The sequence below is a fragment of the Buteo buteo genome, chromosome Z (assembly GCF_964188355.1).
Source record: "Buteo buteo chromosome Z, bButBut1.hap1.1, whole genome shotgun sequence".
Lineage (NCBI taxonomy): Eukaryota > Metazoa > Chordata > Aves > Accipitriformes > Accipitridae > Buteo > Buteo buteo.
The window spans coordinates 813569-832956 of NC_134204.1; positions in this window are offsets into that span (position 1 = coordinate 813569).

Sequence of the window (19388 nt, forward strand, 5' to 3'; positions counted from 1 at the left end):
GGAACCCAGCGTGACGCGGAGCGATGCGGCCGAGGAGCATACGGGAGCACACAAAACCCTTAATAAAAGAGAGACCGCTTCCAGGAGTTGGCAGCCGTTCAGCCCTCTCGGTCATCTGCCAGTCCCCTCCGCCTCCCCTCAAAGCCAGGCCCTTTCCCAGCCCTGGCAATTCCTTTTTCCTGCGCCCCGCGGCCCTGGCCCCGTGGCCGGGGTTGGCTGTGGTACCCAGGGATGCTCGGCTCTCGCCAGCCCGCAGCCCGTGCTCCGGTTCCTGATTCTAGTCCCGTGCCCCATCATCTCCCTCGTAATCTCCTCTCTCTCCGAGAGCTTATGTGGATTAGCAGGACCCTTCGTATTAGCCGTAAGCCTCCTTGATCCCTGAATTACTCCTCTAATGGGATTGCACCCACCTTTTGCAGGCTGGCTGCCTACCTTTTGTCTTTAGGGCGGGCTGACGTACCTGCTGCCTGCGCCCGGGGGGCTGTCGGCATGGGGACCCGGCTCTGCGCGGGCTGCGGGGGCCGTGGGCTGCCCCCCGCACGGCAGCTCGCCCCCCTCCCCAGCCGCGTCCTCCAGCCGCGCCGCGCTGATATCCCTCCTTTTACTTCTTTGCCCCTAGATTTATTATTCTACAGTGATTGTGTTGAATTGCATTTGAAATCAATTAGCACAGGTACTCAAAGATGAATGTTCATGCTCTGAAAAAAGGTGATGAAAACATACCATTTAAATAGAAATCAATTTCCCTTTCATGTATTTCTTCCTAGCTGCTGCCCGAAATTAATAGTTTTTAGATATTTGTGCGCAAAGAGGAGACTCTCCCCTCGTAAAGCACTTCGCTCCCCGCCTCCTGCCTCCTCGGGCTCACCAGGCGCAGCCCGCCGCCGCAGCATTTATATCGCACACAGCAAAGGAGGCTGTTTTGTTTGCCTGAGCGAGAACAGCTAGGTCAGGAGCAGCTGTAATTGCCTCCTCCCTCCTCATATTTTAGTGACATCATTAGCCATTTCTCCATGGGAAACTATTTAATTCTAGCAATAATAAACACAGGAACTGCAGCAAATGAACCCCAGGCAGCTACAGTGCTTGCCATTACCCGGTGGGCTTGATCTTTATCATAAACCTCGATGTACCAATTAGACTAACAATGAGCAGAGAGCCAAAAAGGAGAACAAGAGAGGGATTAAGCAGTTGTCCTCCGGATCTCGGGGGCAGCGCCAACCTTCTCAGGCACGGAAGCCTCGCCAGACCTCCACCACCATCCAGGACCCCTGAAAGTGAGCTGCAAAGGTCTGGGGCTGCGTTCCCACCTTGGTCTAGTCTGATGGCAAGTGGTGCCACTCAGGCCATTTCCTCACCCAAGGCTTGTGACAGAAGCAAGGAAAAAACCAAAACCCAAAAGCACCTACTTCTTTAGGGCATTTCTCTGAGTGTAAAGACCGGGGACAGCCAGCCGAGCCGATGGTGCCCTGCCCGTTCCCGGAAGGCTCGCTTTGCAGGGAGTAGGGGGTCCGGGTGTGTGGCATTGCCCAATCCTGCCTGGGCAGCCTGGGCTTGGGGTCTCCACACGTTCCCCCCCCTTCCAGTTACTCCGGTAAGGTGCTCCTGTATCTGCCTTACAACCATGTACCTAGACCGTCCCACTAAAATGACGTGACTTTTACCAAAGTCCAAAGCCCAAATAGTGCACGAGCCAGATAAAAAGAAGAAAAATATGCACCTTGTGCTAAACTTTCCTGCAAAAGAATCCTCTTCCCATGCCCCAGGGAACCCTTGAAGAATGAATTTTCACTGGGCTGAAGTACCTCTCTCACATCTCTCATTTATTATGTTATTATTTGCATAAGCATTCAACTAAGTTGCTAAATAACCAGCTGCAGAACCCAGCCCATGTCTCAAGAGTCTTACACGTTCAGCTCAAACCATTCCCACAATCTGTCTTGCTGCAAAGGCGGCAGCATTTGATGGCTGTTTGCCTTGCCTGACAGCAGCCCAGGGCACGAGCATCCTCCACGTGCTGAGATGCTCCGTCTATCTCGGGCCCACATCCCCCCGTTTCGGATGGAGGGCGCAGTGCAGGTCCTCTGGTGCATTTTGGGAGCCAGGAGGAGGCAGAAGAGAGAAGCCAGGCATGGCTCCGCCAGCCACAGCTTTTCTGCAAACCCCTGTACAAAACCCCAGGCGGGAGGGCAGCGAGCGGGTGCCTGGGTGCTGCCCCCGGGCAGTTGTGGGCAGCAGGGAGCAGAGCTGTCGCTGCCAGACATGGCTCGTTGTCAGTGATGGGGTTTAGTGTTTGTCACTGCTCCCTGCCAGGCGGTGAGGGGGGGACGAGGGTGGCATGGCTGGGCTGGGGATGTCGGCACTGCCATCACGCCTGGCCGGCAGTGCCCTAAAACTCAACCCTGCCTTTCCCAAGGACCCATCCCTTCATCCCTGGCTCTTAATGACAAGGGTCTTTCTAAACTGCTTGTCCACTGAAGGACCAACATTTTAATACTATAATCATTTCATTTATTATCTTCTTTAGTCTACAAAATCTAATCCGCAAATTTAAACAAGCATCTGTCCTCTTCATTTACCACAGAGGCATCAAATTATTGTTCAGCCCCTCTGTTATGTCCTGATCCCTTCGATCTAGTTTTCTATCAGTGTTATTATTAATCATCTCCTCCATTTTTCCTTACCATCTGTTTTACAGCAGGAGTCCTGTGCTTAGGCTGGTTCAGGCAAAGGACCGTGAACCCTGGGACTCCCCATCTGTAATCCTGACTGTGCCAACGAGGCACTCAGCGATGCCAAAAGAGCCGGTCCCTTGACCTCCTTGTCACCCAGATGGAGTCAGCGTGGCAGTAGGACAGCGTGAAAACTGAGGTGCTGCATTGCTGCTAATGAAGCACGGGGAAGATTTAGGTTAATTTTTTGGGAAATGTGGGGAATTTTCCTAATGGCAAGGATGGTTAAGCACCGAGGCAGGTCTCCTGGAGAGGCTGTGGGATCCCATGGCTGGAGATCTGGAGCTTGCCATCAGCATGGGGTCTGATCGAGGTCCCTACCATCTGATAACAAGTCCTGCACTGTAATTACATACTGCGTGACGATGCATCTCCTCCTGGTTTGAGCTCTCCCCACTGGTTTTGTTTAAGGCCCCCAGTTCTTACTGTAGAAGAGGTGGAGAATGGTTGTTCCCTGTTCTCTCTCTTTGGTGATGCTCAGGACCTCATGGACCCCCAGGCTAATGGTGGTGAGCAAGCAGCAAGCCACAACTACCATCTCTAGGCACTGCTTCTTTAACTTGAGCTATAAATGTCATTTTATGAAAGTAAGTATGTTGTTGCCCTGTACCTATCCGATGTGATGGGTTCAGCGCTGCGTTTCCCGACGCTCTGCGGTGCGGTAGGCAGAGTCGTGCTGCGGCTCGTGGGCAGGGTTGGGCAAACACGATGGTCACGGCTGGCTGTGGGAGCCCTGGCCTTGCCTGTGCTTGGCGAGGTCGTGCCGTCTTCCCCGCTTCCAGGGCGGCAGCAGCAGCAGCAGCAGCAGCAGCCATGGCAGCCATCAGCCGGTCACAGTTTTGGGACGGAGGCGCGTTCCCTGGACTGGACTGTGTCCGCATGGTTGGACCAGCCTGCGGAGATGCCCCAGGGCCGCCCTTCCCCCTGCGTCAGGACCTCCCTCCGGCTGTCAGTGTGAGTGGTTCAGGAGCGCTAGATGCACTGGAGAGACGTTGCAGTCGACGCCCTCATTTAAATCTGTTTCATTTTTTGACTATGCTTACACTTTCTCTAAGAGAAAACAGGTCTTCAGTTCAGGCCCTTAGTTGCATAGGTCAGGAATAAAAACTGTTCACAGTTCTCTTTTTGTTTCTGGTCTTCAGGTATTGATCATCTCCTCCATTTTCCCCACTCTCGGCTTTATTCCTGCCACTGTGTATTTTTGGCTTATGCTTCTTGCCAGCAGCTCCTTCTGAAGCTTTTCTCAGGCTCCTGATTTGCCTCCCACCGTCACTGCAGCATCTAATAGCCCTTTCCAGGTCCTCCTTGCTGGCTCCCCACGCAGCCCTGGCCCCATCCGCTCGGGTTTGGTTCCCAGACCGTGCCGATGAGCTGCTAACAGTGTGGATTTATGATGTTGGTGCCTCAGATTTGTAATTACTGCATAGTACATATTCAAATAGCCTTTCATATTTTAATCCAGATAACTAATTCATCTTCTAACTAACCCCTCCGTATCGCTATTACTTAGATTTGTATTCCCATTTTATTTTTAGATATAGATATTTGCAAAAAGTATAGATTTTTACCTTGCATTTTCACATGGACGGGTAATCACTAGTGGGTTTGAGTAGGACAGCAAAATCGAGTTATTAAACCTTTTGATACCCATGATACCATGTTAAAGGATAATTTTGGGTAATCACCCAGGTTATGTTTATTTATAGGGGTGTAAATGGCAAACTGGTACCCAAATCTCTGTTTGTCCTCTATCCTTTGTGCTGAGGATGTGCTTGATGCATTTGTTTTCCTGTGACCGTAATCTCCTTTTAAATTTCCTAATTTTTCCTTCTCTTCTCTGTGTTATTTGTTACCATCTTCAGCTGAGCACAGACTGGTAGACTCAGAAATCAATTCAGCTCTGGAGTTTCAGTCTCAGAAGAGCTATATGGGAAAGGCCCGCCACCTTCCCGGGATAGCCTGTGTCAGAAGATAAATCATCGCAGATTTTTTGCCAACATGCCATATTTCAAACTCATAATCAGTCCACTATCACCCTTAGGTTTCCTTCAGCACTCTGCGATCTCCTTCCCACTCCGTGTGATTTATGTTGCCAGGTACCGACACCAATTGTACATTTCTAATCCTCTCTTGTATAGTTTCTCTTTGCTGCATTTCCTTAATTACCCTCTTTCTGACCTCCCTTTTCCTTCCTTACTCCTTTTTCCAGCTTGCTCTTGGGCTTCCTTGCCCTCCATTGACTCCTTCTCTCAATTTACGGCGTGAGCACAGTTTATGAACACCCTCGAGCCCCGGTGACGCTGAGGTTTTGGGGGGGTCGGCGTGTTCCCGAGGCTGGAGCGGAGGTGGGAGCAGCTCCTTGCTGGGCTGGAGCCAGGCACGTTGCTTGACACAGACCTGCAGCGAAGGACGTGGAGAATCACCCATTTGGGGTGTTGAAACCACCACAGCATCCCTTCCCTGTGTGTACGTGACTCCTGACCTCGGCGCCGGGATCTGTCACCTCTGATGTCGGTAATTCCCAGCGACAAGAGCGATGGAGACATCCTGCTTGTCTGGTGTGCAGAGGACCTGGGCCACAGCGACCGCCTGGTCCCAGCGCTGCGGGGACATCGCCGAGCCCACGGCCGCGTTCTGCATGTCAGCTCTGGGATCCTCCATCAAGGAGGACACACTTGATGCGTTCTAAAAACTTTTGGTTAGTGATAACAGCAGCGGGGTGTGGGGGGGAAACAACACTATGGCCCTTTTCTGACCGGCTGCAATAAGTGGTTTGACAGCGTCCTGCTGTGATGGAGATGTGTGTCCTGGGGGGAAACGGGGGATTGTTTGGGAAAGAGCGGGCAGCTTCTGGAAATCAGCGGACTGCACGCTCATCCTGCTTTCTTCATGGTGAGCTGCTTCGGCCTCGGCGGTTGCAGTGAACGTGGGGAGATCCGTGCTGGCTGCAGATGGATCGAGTGTTGGCTTTCCCCCCATGCCGACCGGGTTGCTTGGTTTTATCAAGAAGAGTTTTGTTCCGTCTCTGTTCATCCAGTGGAAACTCTCAAAGCATGGACGCAAAATTGGTTTTCCAAGGTTGACCAGCGATAGTGTGGTAATTAAATCATTAGGCTGCCAGACGTGGGGCAGCGGCTTCAATCTGTAGCTCTGCCTCAGACCTACTGGGTGACACTGGCCAAAGCATGTCATCTTTTTGTAGTCCTAATTTACCTATAATATGGTGCCAGCCATTCTCTCCGCCATGCCCGAGTAATGGCACATACTCTGGGATGGAGCTCGTCTATTGATGCTACTTTTTGTTACGTCCTGACCTAGGCTAGGATTTCCAAACCAGTAAAAAAACCCAAGAAGAGAGTAGTGCCCCGCTCAGGGCTCACAGCCGCTGCCGGCTGCTTTCGGAAAGAAGAGGAATTGGGTAACTTACGCCAGGTGGAGAAAAGCACCCGAAGCCACTGCTGCCTTGAGGAGATGAGCAAGCTGCGGTCCTCCCGAGCAGACTGGCGTGCAGGAGAGGTGTCCGTCCCTGCAGTGCGGGGGTCCGTGCAGGCAGAGCCCCCGGCAGCTCTGCAGCTGCCCCGGCTGGGCTGGGAGGGCTGAGGGGAGGGGAAAAGCACAACAGTTAACTTTAAGAAATCACTGGAACATCTTCTTCATAATTAATAAATGAAAAATGTTACTGCAGCTAATCAATAAAGTTGTTAGAAGGAATTGATCGGAGGGGGAACTCTTTTTGTGGGTACAATTTTTCACCTATTCAGAACAAAAGGCTCCCCAGGGTGTTATGAAACAGATCGGCGCTTGGGAGCCTGACCCAAACAGCAAAAAAAATAGAAAGACAATTAATTAAAACCGGAGAGACTGACATCCCCCGAGAGCCGCAGGAGGGGATGGACCCAGGCGTGGCAGCCGTGCACGTGTGGCTCTCGAGGGCGGCCCGGGGTACGTTTCGGGTGGTCCCGAGCGGAGCTGAGGCACCTCGGTGCTGCGGCTGGGGTGAGGATGGAAGGCGAAAGTCCTCCTGGAAAGGACCAGGCATCGTCCCGTGCCGTCACCCAGCACGGCAATGTCCCCAGAAGCCACACGCCGGGACAGTTTCCCAACGGGAGTGGGCACGTCGCACGGCCTGTCCGCCCTGCTCCTGCTCGGCTGGGTCAGCTTTTCCATGACAAACCCGACCGCCTGGGCAGGAAATATCCCCTCTTGCAGGGAGTTTATAGGGTGATAATGAGCATCAAAAAAACCTTGGGATTGACACTTGGCATTCAAGTATTTGCCTCGGGAGATGTAATTTAAAGATCTAGTTAAGCTGTTTGTTTTTTTGTTGTTTTTTTTTAAAGTGGTTTGATTGTTTTTCCTCTTGGAAAAATTGTGTTTGGGTCATGCCAAAATGCAAATCTATTTTTGGGTCAGCATTTTAGGCCTCATTTTTGTTCTTGCTGAAGGCAGACGCTCCTTGACTGCAGCAGGCACAAGAATAGCTCCTCTTCACATACGCGCCTTTCTCCCTCCTGCTCACGTAACAGCATCGCAGGTCCTGAGCCTGTGAACGTGTAAGGATACGCTGGGACTGCTCACACGTACAAAGCAAAGTCTGGGCGTAAAAGTCTGCAAGCCCGGCGCCTTTTTTTTCCCTTCTAATGTATCTGTTCATTTTTTGTGTGGTTTTAATTTTTCATTCGTTTAAAATGTGCAGCAATGAAGAACTAGAAGAAAAGCGAAGAATTAAACAAAAAGTGCTCAGTTTAAGCTTTAACACGACACCTGGATTTTGCGATAAACTGGGTAGCCAAGCTGTGGGAGTCTCCTCGGGCATCACTGTCGCAGGGGGATGCAGTGCTGGCCCCTGGGTTGGGGGTCTCCACCAGCCTCCTCCCGGGCTGCCGGCTGCTCCTTGGTGTTCTCACTTGGCCCACGCTCTTCTGGTTGAAGCCATCTGCCAGGCAAGCCCAGCAGGCAGGGCAGGCAGGGCAGGCAGGGCAGGCAGGGCCGGTGTCCCTGCTCCCACGGCGCGGCTGGGCACCGCTGGCTGCCCCGGCCACCCCGGCGGCAGCACTCCCCTCGAGCCGCGGCGGCTGAGAAGCACCTCGGCAGACCTGCCGTCAACCTGGGGGGATCAATGAACAATTAATTACTGTCATCAAGCGGGACTCTGCTCGGGGAAGACAGCACACTTATATTTATCAATTACTAATTAGTAGCTCTTGCCTGGCTGGCAGTTGTCTGTCAGCCAAGAGGAGAGCGGCGGTGGGGCTCGCGCAGGGTCACTTTCTTAGCGGTAATTAAGGATGCATAAACTTGTTTGGAAAAGGCTGGAAGCCTGAACTACAGCTGGGAGGTAGGAAAAAAAATCCAAACAATTAAGACTAGGATCTTTAAAAGAGCTTTTAGATGTCAAAGCCGCCAGCATTTCACTTGGGTTAAGTGCCTAGCTCCCGCAAGATCATGAAAATCCCAGCCCCAAATTAATTTTTTAGATGTGCATTGGCTCAGAAACAAGGCGGTTCCTTTGCTTTCACTTTCTGCCTCCCTTTCCCAGGGAAGGGAGCCTGCCCAGGACCTTGGCCGTGGGCGCATCCTCCTCGCCGCTGCTGGGGGGTCTCGGCACGGTGCCCCGGTCCCGGTGGGGCTTTCTTGCCCCCCCAGCAAGCCAGGGTCCCCAAGGGTGGAGAAAATCAAACGCGCACAGATTTTTTCCCAGTTTAGTGGACTGGTAGTTACTGCTGTAAGGGGTGTCAGCTGTGCTATGGGATGAAATGCTAGAGATGGGGGTGGGTGCTTCGCCGATGTGGTGACTTTCCTGGAAATTTATTGCACTGAGAAGCTCGGGCGAGAGCAAGAAGGTGATGTGAAAGTGGGTTTTTTGTGTTGTTTTTAGAAAGAGACACAAACTGGGAAGGAACGCTGGGAGAAGGATGGATGGGGGGGTGCTTGCCCATGTCCCCACAGTGTCGGGGCTGGGCAGGACTGGCCCCAGGTCCGGTTTTTGCAACGCCGACCGCCCTGGCTGCGGCACCACGGCTCGTGACCCTGCGTTCGCGTCGGTGGTTCGGTGCCGTGCCAGCGGCTGTGCGTGGGGGGGGAATGGGGAGCCAGCCCTGGGCTGTGTGTGCCTGGCCTCGGCACGGAGAGGACGGAGCTCACGCAGCAACGGCTGGTTTGGAAGAGACCCAGAACATCTTCTGGGAAGCCTGGGTGGCCCTGAGATGGGAGGGGAGACCTTAACGCTGCTCAGGGGCAGGACCCTGCCCTTGCTGGCAACAGGCTAGAAGGGTTTTTGGAGGGAGATACGGGACATGCTAAGCTGCTGCCGACGAGGACTGGACGCGGCAGCCTGGGGATCCCTGCCAGCCCTGTCTCTGCCTTTTAACGACCCTTTCTGGCCACGTTCTGTGGGGTGTACAGAGCTGCTGCCTCTCCCCCGAAGGGCTGGACGTGCGTGCCCGCGGCCGCCGTGTGCGGCTGTCCCCTCCGGGGCTGCCCGTCGTGCCGGCATCGCCATGAGCCGTCCCGCAGCTGCCGCTCAGCAAAGTTTCGCAACCAGCTTCCTATGTTGAAAACAACAGCCGAGGGCTACTGTGGACTAATTTTTCTTGTAGAGTAGAATAACCTCAGTGAGGTGTTTTTTCCTTTTGTAGTGTCCTGAATAAGTCACCATTTAACCATCTCCTTCTGTTGTTTGAAAATGAAGTCCTGACCTAGCCCATCCCAAGGAAGTAACACTTTAACTCTGACTTTGCTAAATCCTCTGGCTCTTCATCAAGTTGAATATTGATGGTTATAACTACTTTATCTGCCACAGGTAACTGATCCCAAACCACAGGGTGAACCAGACACAAACCAGTATCTTATCACCTTGGCGGCGTTATCGCCCCTCAAACAGCAGCAGCAGGATGGGGCTGCTGGGCTTCCCAGGCAGCCAGGACAGTAACTTATTGTTTGTAATTAACTTGATCAAGCAAAACTCCTATAAATCAATCATGGCTTGGCTAATAAATAAATCTTTGATCAATTACTACCTGCAAAGTGTGTAGACAAGGGTCAGTATCTCTGATTTACCACTTCCCTTGTGCTGAATTGGAAGATCAAAGATTAATGTCAGGAGGGACATCAGCGATCTGAATGCAATGCATTATTTAAAACTTCAGAGATAATAAAATTTTTGAGGAGACTGGCCCATTAGTTCAGCGTTCGTATTGACATTTCTCCCACTGTATTAGGAGTTTTGTTAATGATTTTATATTCCCCCCTGACTCCCTATTCATTTTTCTTTGTCCTTTTTTCATTTTCAATGGGGTGGCAGGACATGTTCCCGCAGTGACACCCCAGCGGGACCCCCCCGTGGCCCCTCGGGGCCGAGCACCCACCACCCGCCCTGGCGACCCCGGTTCTACCGGCCGGCACACGGCGGCTCGCTCAGCTCCTCCGGGTCCCGCGGGAGCCGTCGCGCTGCCGTGTGGCCCCACCTCAGCATCGCACGCGCCTTTGCTAATTCCGGGGCCGCATTTCTTAATCTAACGACTAATTCCAGGAACCTGGCTGTGCCGTAATGGGCTGCTGCCTCTGGGGACTCACCAGGGGCGGTTTTGCTCAGTCTGGCGCAGAGAAGCAGAACAGGGGGGTCTGCCTCCGGAGGAGGGAGGATGCTGCCGGGCTTTCAGACGCGGGGGAAGCCGGCCAGAGTTGCCTCATTAGCTCATTAACTAGCTAATCACGGGGTATTTGGTAAAGCCCAGAAAATTTCCTGGAAATGTAGGAAATGGAGGGAGCACCCCAGCTAGGAGGAGCAAGGTCCCACATGCTCCATGGGAGGTGGCACATGTGCCGGGAAGATCTGAAGAGGTCTTATCCCCCCAAAAAGGGAAATGCGCCGTCTGAAACGTACCTTGTTATCACTGCTCTGAGGAGGGATGCGTCCCTGGGCTGTCCACGCTTTGGCCAACTAAGCATGGCGCAGATGCCAACAGCTCACCTGGTACCCAGAAATGCTCCGCTCTCGCTGATGGGTAGGGGTATCCTGGGAGCCTCATGGGAAAGGACCTGTGCAAACATGACATGTGGTAAGAAATCTAGTGGAAGAATAAAAGAGTGCTTATAGCCGAGCTGCGTGCTGGGGGAACGCTGGTTTGGTCAAGCCCTTTACACTCGTGGTTTTCTGCTAAACCAAGTGCAGGACCGGCACTCCTGAAGCTCCCTCCCTCTTGTTGGCATTGCCACCCTGAAACCAAAGCCGTCTGGGATTTCAGCGGAGCAACGCTGCTAAAGCACCAAGCAGCTTTCAGAACGAGGACCAAGGATGCTCCCAGCCGTGCAACACCCGCAGATGCAGGAGGGGCGCAGGCAGCGCCGCACGGGACTGCCTTCGGCTGTCCCTGCCTCGAGGTCGCCCCTGGCTGGGGCAGCCCTGGGGACACGTCCCGAGTGAAGCTGACGCTCCTGCGGGGACGCACCCCTACGCCTTGCCGGCCAGGGGATGCCGTGGGAGGCTGGGTCGGGTGGCACATGGGTGCGGGGCCGGGGGCGGCATCGCCAGGTGGAAAAGCAGCAGAGATGGCAGGAGCAGTTGGCGTTGGTTATCTCCCCTTCAAATAACGCGGTGCTGGCTCATATATTTTTCATCCCAGTTGAGGGTACAGTGTCAGCCGATGACCTTTGTCACACCCCAATGCTTTCTGGGATGTAAATTAGGGGCTTTTTTTTCCCCATCTGGACAGATAAGATGGACTCTGACTTGCACGTCTTGGAAGCAGATATTTATTTTAAGCCCACTGCTATTCTCAGCAGGTGGACAAAGATAATACTGTCATTATGTGCTCAGAAAATGCTTTGTAAAATTTGGTAAAGTATGCAGCGGACTCTGGAGCAGATAACATCTGCCTTAAAGGACTGTACTGCTGTAAACAGGGTTTAGAAAAATAGCACCCACTGCTTCTCCACGGGAGTATTGATTTTTGGTGTTGGAAAGGGTCAAATTCAAATTGCTGGCACAAAGAGCGGCTGCATCTCCTCAACTGTGTGTCTTTTAACAAAGAACAAAGTCATGCGACGGGAGGGAGGCAGAAAAGGGGACGGCAGCCCAGGGCAGCCGCACGCCAGCGCGCCTTTCCCACGGGAGCGGCCAGCTGCTGCCCCGCGGGGACCATCACCGGGATGGGGGGATGAAGGCTCCTCGGAGCAGCGCTGCCTTGGGGGGCCCCCCCAAACCGCTCCCCCCCCCAGTGCAGCCCCTGCCCTGCAGCAGCCCTCACCCACCGGAGCATCCCGCCGGGAACCGCGGGGCAGCCGTGGCTCCTGCGGGGCAGAGCTCGCTGCAGAGGGGCTGGCTGCGAGGCGCTGGGGATTTTTCAGCCCCCCTTGCCCCCAGGAAAGCCAGAGCCCTGCCCCGAGCCTCAGTTTCTCCAGCTGTTGGACAGAGATAACTCCCTAAAGGGCTTTGAAACCTGCTCCTGAGATGGGCTGGGTGGGACCAGGTGTATCTATTGCTGCATGTGAAGGAGGAGCGAGGTCTGCCCTGGCTGCTGCGTTGTACCCGGCAGACTGCCGGTGACAGTGAAATTTTATTGCCTGATTCCAAGGAGCAAAGGGTTTTCCCTTTCTTTACAGGTCAAGATGAGCTAGAAAGGTCTGCATCGCTGCTGGAGGTCCTGGGCAAGCTGCTCACGAGCTGGGAGAGGGTGAAAAACTGGAGGAAACCTCAGAGCAGCGGTGGTATGTCCCAGTGCCCCAGGTCCGTCCCTGTCCCGAGGGGCTGGGCTGTGTGAGACATGGGGAGGCAGCTCTGACCGCCCCGAGCCCCGGTGGGATGGGGCCAGCTTCACTCAGCCATACCTGTGCCCCGCAATGCAAAGCCTTGCCCGTGCCTTGCCCGGACACCCCCTCTGCTCCAGAGCTTCCCCGGCAGACGCTGTCCTACTCCTCTGCGTAACCCCCAGCGGCCCTGTACCACTCTGAGAGCTGTGCCCAGCCACGAGCGTGGCTTCTGACCCGGCTTGGGACCTCGGCTTCGGCTCAGCGCCAGCCTGGCATCAGCAAACGCCGCCAGCTCCTCGGCTGCAATGCCTTGTCCTTCCTGAGGGTGCCCGGCCGAGCCTTCCCCCGGCCACCTCGCTTTGAGCGTCTCCTGGAGTAAATGCATCCGGAGGCTATGCAAGCAGTGACAGAAATCACAGTAAAGACAACCTTACCTCGCCAGGAGCTAAAAGCCTTTCCGTGACCTTGGCGAGAGCTCTCGGGCTGAGGACGGCAGTCCCTGGGAGCCCCGTGCTGCAGGAGGACCCCGCTGTGCGGGATGCAGCAAACCACTCTGGTGGGAGCGGGAACGCTCTCGTCCCCAAACCCTTTCTGCAGGGCACCGGGCGACCCAGCCCTGTTCAACCCCTTCCCCATCCACCCTTTGTAGGCGCAGCCCTGGATAAACCTGGTGAAGCCCACGGTCCTGCCCACCTGCGAGATGCTCCCCATCCCTCCGGCACCCGGTCTGGGCAGCAGCGTGGGGCAGGACACGGGCAGCACCTTCCTGCCGGCACCTCTTCCCACGGGCCCTGGAGGTGCTCTGCCCCGGGGAACCCCCCCAGCGGGTGACGGTTACCCCAGCCGCTGCCCTGCCGGCATTTGGACAGCCAGATACACCCCGGCAGAGCGGCTCGGCGTTCCCGTTACCCACGCTGGTGCAAATGGATGCTTGCGGTGATGTAAACCCAAGCCCCTACAGCGAAGCGTCACCCCGCAGCGCAGCCCTGGGCACGGCTGCTCTTCTCTGCCTTCGCGTTAGGTGCAGGACTCGCCAAGCACCTCACCGGCCGAGGGCCCGGGGCTCAGCGTTCGCGAGCGGCCGGCCGGGGCCGTCGCTGCAGCACAGCAAGAGAACGAAGATCAGGCTGCAGGTCCTGGAGCACTTCTAGCATAATGTCAGTTGTGGAAATTCACCGTCCAAGTTATCGTCCCACAGGAATGCCTTGAAAATGTTTCCTAGACACAGTCTAACGGGAAGCAATATCCTCCGCAGCAGAAAATAAAATGCAGAAGTGGCACATGTGAAGGCTAATGTTTAAAGTAAAGAATTTTACCCAAAGAGCATGTGGCAGATCCAAATCCCCTTCATCCAAATGTCATTATTTATTAATATTCACATTGTGTTGTTTTGTAAGAGAGACACAATCGATTGCTACCTCTCATAAAGCACAAAAAAAGGAAACCTGCTATGCAGGGTTAGGCTGGAAAGTAAAAGAGAAATGGCAATGGGCTCTTGCAAACCAGGTCCTGAAAACAAAGTGAAATTTCAGGTTTTCTGCAAAAGAGGAACCGTGACTCGGGTCCCACAGCACCATAGCGGCAGTAGGTGCCACGGGAGCGGCGTCACAGCATCCCCTGCGCAGACCCCCGGCAGGGACGTGCCACCTCCCCGGGGTGACCCGCCGTCCCCGCTCAGCTCAGGAGGGCACGAGCAGCAGAACAGAAAGCGGAGAATCGCTGAGCACTAACAAGGCGGCTGCGTCTAATAAAGGCAGCAAGGACGCGTCCTTAGACCGTTTAAGCAAAGCCCCGTGCTGCTCCCTCCTCCCGGGCAGATGCCCCAGCCCCGGGGGGACGCAGGCTGGGGCTGGGTCCGCGGCTCAGCCAGCGCTGGGGAGAGCGGAGGACGGGGAGATGATGCTCTTTGTGGTTACGTGCAGGAGGGAGTTGGCATCTTTTAAGGGGAAAAAATAAATGTCTTTCCCACTCAATTAAATGTAACTTAAGGCATTGGGAAAGGAAATGGACTTCCATTTATGGCTTCGGGATGGCAGGAGGGCAAGCATTTGATAACAAAATCGTGACGGGAGCCCATTTGAGAGGAGAGAGAGTTGTTTGTTTAGCATATCGATCGACTTTTATCCTGCAAGTAATTAACACGCATTACTCAAACTCCACATTTTTCTAAAGCAAACTACTTCATATGATATTTTCAAGCGACGCATGTTAGCGGTTGGCAGCACGAGCAAAGAGCCGGAGGGAAATAACCGCGGCGAGGAGAAGAGCTCCAAGGAAGGCAGGGTGGTGGCAAGGACATGCCAAGGTGTGCTCCATCCTGGGCGGCTTTCCGTCCTTTAGGGAGCTTGCCCCTCGTGACACGGAGGCACGTGTGTGCGCAGGCGTGCGAGGGGCGATTTCCTTCTCCCCACGGCCACGGGTCCGCAGGCAGGGACCCCGCCGGTAGCTGGCCGGCAGGGACGACTGCTCAACCCCCACCGAAGCCGAGAGGGATCCTCCGCGGCAGAAGCTGCCCTTCACCCCGCGTGATGTGAAGGACGGTCGCGCCGCACTCGATGTTCGACGCTCGTTTGAAGCCCAGCCTGCGCCTGCCTGCGTCCCCCCAGCGCTGCCTGCTCCCCTGCCTGCTCCCTGCCTGCTCCCTGCCTGCTCGCGCGGACGGCGGGAGCAGAAAAATCCGCTGCCAGCCGCCCGGAGAAGGGCGATCTTTCAACTTCATAAAGCAAAACCCAAGCAGGTCGCCCCAAATCCCCCACGCCGCTGCGGCAGCTGTGAAGAGTGGGTTTAAGCCGTTTAAAAATCCATCTCCCAGCTCATTATTATGCAGACCAATTTTTCATTCATTGGGAATCTACGGCAGCATTTTAATGTGAGAAGCTCCCTACTCTGTTTCTCTTCCCCTGAAGAAAAATAGCTTAATTTCTCCAGTTTGATAGATTTTCCTGATCCTTCAAAAGGTAGAAAAAGACTCTTGAAAATCGGTCGTTGAACTATCCACAGGCATTTTATAATGGCCGTAAATAGGTCTATACTGAATAGCTCTCCAGGCATCAACTTGAATGGTGTCCTTGACACTGTTATTATTATCCCTGCTGAAAAAAAAAAAAGAAAAGAAAAAAGAAAAAGAAAGTCTGGGAGCCTCTCCACACGGCAGTTTGTATGTCTCTGTGTCACAAGAAGGCTGGAAGAGCTAAATTCCCCTCACCGTATATATGCCCCCAGAGATGGGTGATCCGTGCCATTTTTCACTTCCCAGAATTGTCATAAATTTCATGGAATTTCATGCATAAAAAAATCAATGCACATGAGAAATTTTGCAAACTCTGGAGCAAATGAAGTATAAGAAGAAGTTTGGGGTAATTTATTTTCTGCTTTTTGCCCCTTTGTCCATTTTCAGTTGTCCATCTAAATCCCCAGTTAGTTTCCAATGGAGAATATATTTTTATAACTTCTCGTGCTATCGTGTCATGTTGCTCTTTGCAGATGAACAGCTACTGAACTCCAGCTTTGGGGTGGTTATTCTTCAGGGTAACCATTTTGTAGCATTATAATACACCGCCACATTCAGCAGCTGCAAGAGGTTTTCAGCTGTAAAACCCATTTTGGCCCTCCACCACAGCATCTTCACACTTACCCCCTAAACCTGTCCTTTTAACCTTAGATCTCATGGGATTAAGTCTTAAGTCATGAGAGACATTGTGGAAAAGCTTGAGGTTAATCAGTAAGAGCTATTTTCTCAGAATAAATAAGGTGCTTTCATTTCTTGAAAGCCACTCTGATTTTTCCAGCCCACTCATAAGGCAAAAATAGCGTGCCCTAAAAATGTCACCATGCGTGTATAGATTTCTCTCTATCGCAAACGAGCGCAGTGATCAGCTACTTCTCTCCCAGAGCAGCCTCGGAGCCCTTCCCAGGCTCATCCCCCGGAGCGAGGGGGCCCAGGACCCCGTGGCCCCAGTCCGACCATCACACCTCCAGCAGGAGGAGAGGGTGCTCAGGTGGGATCACCTGCTGCCAGGTTTTCGCAGAACACCTTTACCTAGGGCAGAACATAGATTATAAATAGAAACTATAGTGTAAGGTAAGGCTGCAGATACCTGCATAGTTTGGTGCATAGTTAAAGTGCAGTTAAAACAAGGCTAAAGTTGTAAAGACATAGCATCACCCATGGATATTTACACATTTATCAGGCAAAAAGTAGTTTTTCTAACATTTGAAAGCCAGGAAATTCTAGTGGAAGATGTCCCTGCCTATGGTAGGGGGGTTGGAACTAGATGATCTTTAAGGTCCCTTCCAACCCAAACCCTTCTATGACTCTGTGAAATTCAGAAGTTAGCTGGAAGCCTGGACTTTGCAGTACAAGCCTGCAGAAGTGACTCAGCGGTCAAGGTTGGTGGCTGCAGCTTCCCAATGACCGAGTAACGAGGGGTCACATAAACCGCAGCTGATGCGCTACAGGCTGCGGTGGTGTTTGCTGCTGCATTAAACTGCACAGCTGCTTTTGGAAAACACTTCTGGCTTTCAGACTTCTCCCTGGTATTCTCACACAGGGACCTCATGCTGAGGACTTCAGGGATTTCTCTCAAAAACGTGGGAAAAAAATGAAACGTGCCAGCGAAATGTCCCCGAGAGCCCCTAACCCATGTTTTTACTTGCACCGGGGGTCTCCTCGGTGCTCACTGAATGCCTGCCTTCACCTGCAGCACGTCTTCTCCTCTTCCCAGATGTTGCAGTCCATGAAATAAAGCCAGGAATTACATTTATTCTTAGAGAATGAAGAGTGGGACAGGTTTCTGTGGATTAATTTTGCGCACCAGTTTTTTCCCCTCTCTCCTATCATGTTTTAGCACTGGCTAAATGCTAAATTTAAATGCAATAAAGAGGCCCAACGCCTCTGCCTCAGTTTCAGTGGGAGCGACGAGCCCTGCTGCGGCTGGCGGCTGTGAGAGCCAACGCTGCTGCAGCGTGCGGGAGCTTCCGTGTCCTCATATTTTTCCATGCAAACCATTTAGAAACAAAACAAGATAGCAAACACAAATCAATTCAATTGTCCTAGAATATGACAGCTTGACTTGTGACCTGTCTCATCTGGTACATGACAACGTTGTTTGCATCCTATTAAAGTGGATGACTTGTGCGCTATTCATACAGAGCAGAGGTTCTCTTGGTGACAGCTTTTGAATCATGGCACTTTCTTCATCATACAATTCACCACCAAACCCCTCCGCCAATTGACATTGTAACACGGGTGTCACCACACCGAGCAGTTTATCCTTCAGCGCCAGCAATGCCAGTGGGATATTTTTATACCCTCTGCGCTCCCTGGTCTGCAGAGCTGCATTGCTCCGTCCCCAGCACTCCATTGCTCCCCGGCACAGCCGCCTATTGCCAGTGCCTTCTGCTAGCCGTGGCCCGCTCCGGCAGACCTCTCTGTAAAGTTTACAGGAGCGCCTCAGAAGGTGTAATGTTTAATCTAACATCTCTGTGAGCATCTAAACTTTCTTTTATAATTGTTGGGCCCGAGCAGCCTGGCTGGAGGAGGGTCCGTGCCTCCAGCCGTTCCCCCGGGTCGCCGTGCGTGTCCTGGGCGCCAACCTGGGGCGCAAACACCGGAGGAGAAACCGTTTCGCGCACAAGGACTGCGCGGCACAGACGCCCGCTGCGGGGGCGAGGACGTTTTGCACCTGCGAGCTCACATTTGCGCCCACGTGGGCACACTAAACCTCCGCTGCCGCTGCGCGCTGGGTGCGGGCTGCAGCTCCGCCGGCGCCCGCGCCAGGGACCATCTCCTAGCCCACGGAGCACGAGATGCCCACCTGGAAAAACTGCTGAGCAGAGGAGCTGGCCGTCCCCAGCCCTCTGCCACGGCCAAAGCAAAACTGCTGAGAGGCAGCGTCTTGCTGCACGGCTGAAATCACGGATTCATAAATAATTAAGGTTGGCAGCGATTTCTGGAGAGCTCCAGCCCAACTGCCTGCTCAAAGCAGGGCTGACCGAGACCCGGCAACGCCCCCCCCGCCATCCGGGGGGTGACCCTGCTGTCTGCTGGCCGAAAACTGATGAGACGGCTGTCCCCCTCGCCCTGGGCGACAGCGGAGGTGCCCCGGCCTCTGGGAGGTGGTCCCCGCGGCAGGACCAGCAAGCGGGGTGCAGCCTTCTCCTGGGAAAGGCTGAGGCTGTGGGCACGCCGGCTGCCCTCTCCTAATGGTCCCACGGGGCCAGGCCCCATGTGCCGCGCACGTGGAAATCCCCAATTCCCGCGAAGCTTGATATTCCTCCTGATAGGAAAAGCATAAGCAAGCGACGTGCACCGTGAGCTGCCCTACATCTAACACCCGAAATATAGCTGTAGGGCAGAGGCATTGAAATTCATGCATGCCCTATTTCGCTAATTTACAATTCGAGATCTACATTTTTTTTAATTTGCTTTATTTTTAAATTGCGGATTGTGCTAGAAACTTCTGTGTTTTCCTTAGTTAGAGCAGGTCAGATCCGAAAAGGGCTCCTGACTCCTTTGCCTTTCTGGTTCTCATCCCTGAACCTCTGCGTGGAGCATCATCCCAGGCTGCACCACCATGATTAGCAAAGCCGAACAAATAATTCTTAATCACTGATTATCTGCCAAATTTTGACTGCTCCTGCCCAGAATTTGGAGTCCCTCTCCCACCTAAAAGAGTAAGCAGGCAGTAACATGTGCTAGTTAATAGAACTGTGCCAAAAGTATGGTATTTAGGTTAAAACTCTCTCTTTTTTTTTTTTTTTTTTTTTTTTTGGTACCTTCACTATGCAGTAGCCGAGCCTGGGGGATGCTCCACACCACCTACCCTTCCTGTGTGGGGGGTAAAAATAAGTAAATCTTGATTCTACCTCATGCACCACTTTAAAAAATGAATAAAGGCAGCTCAG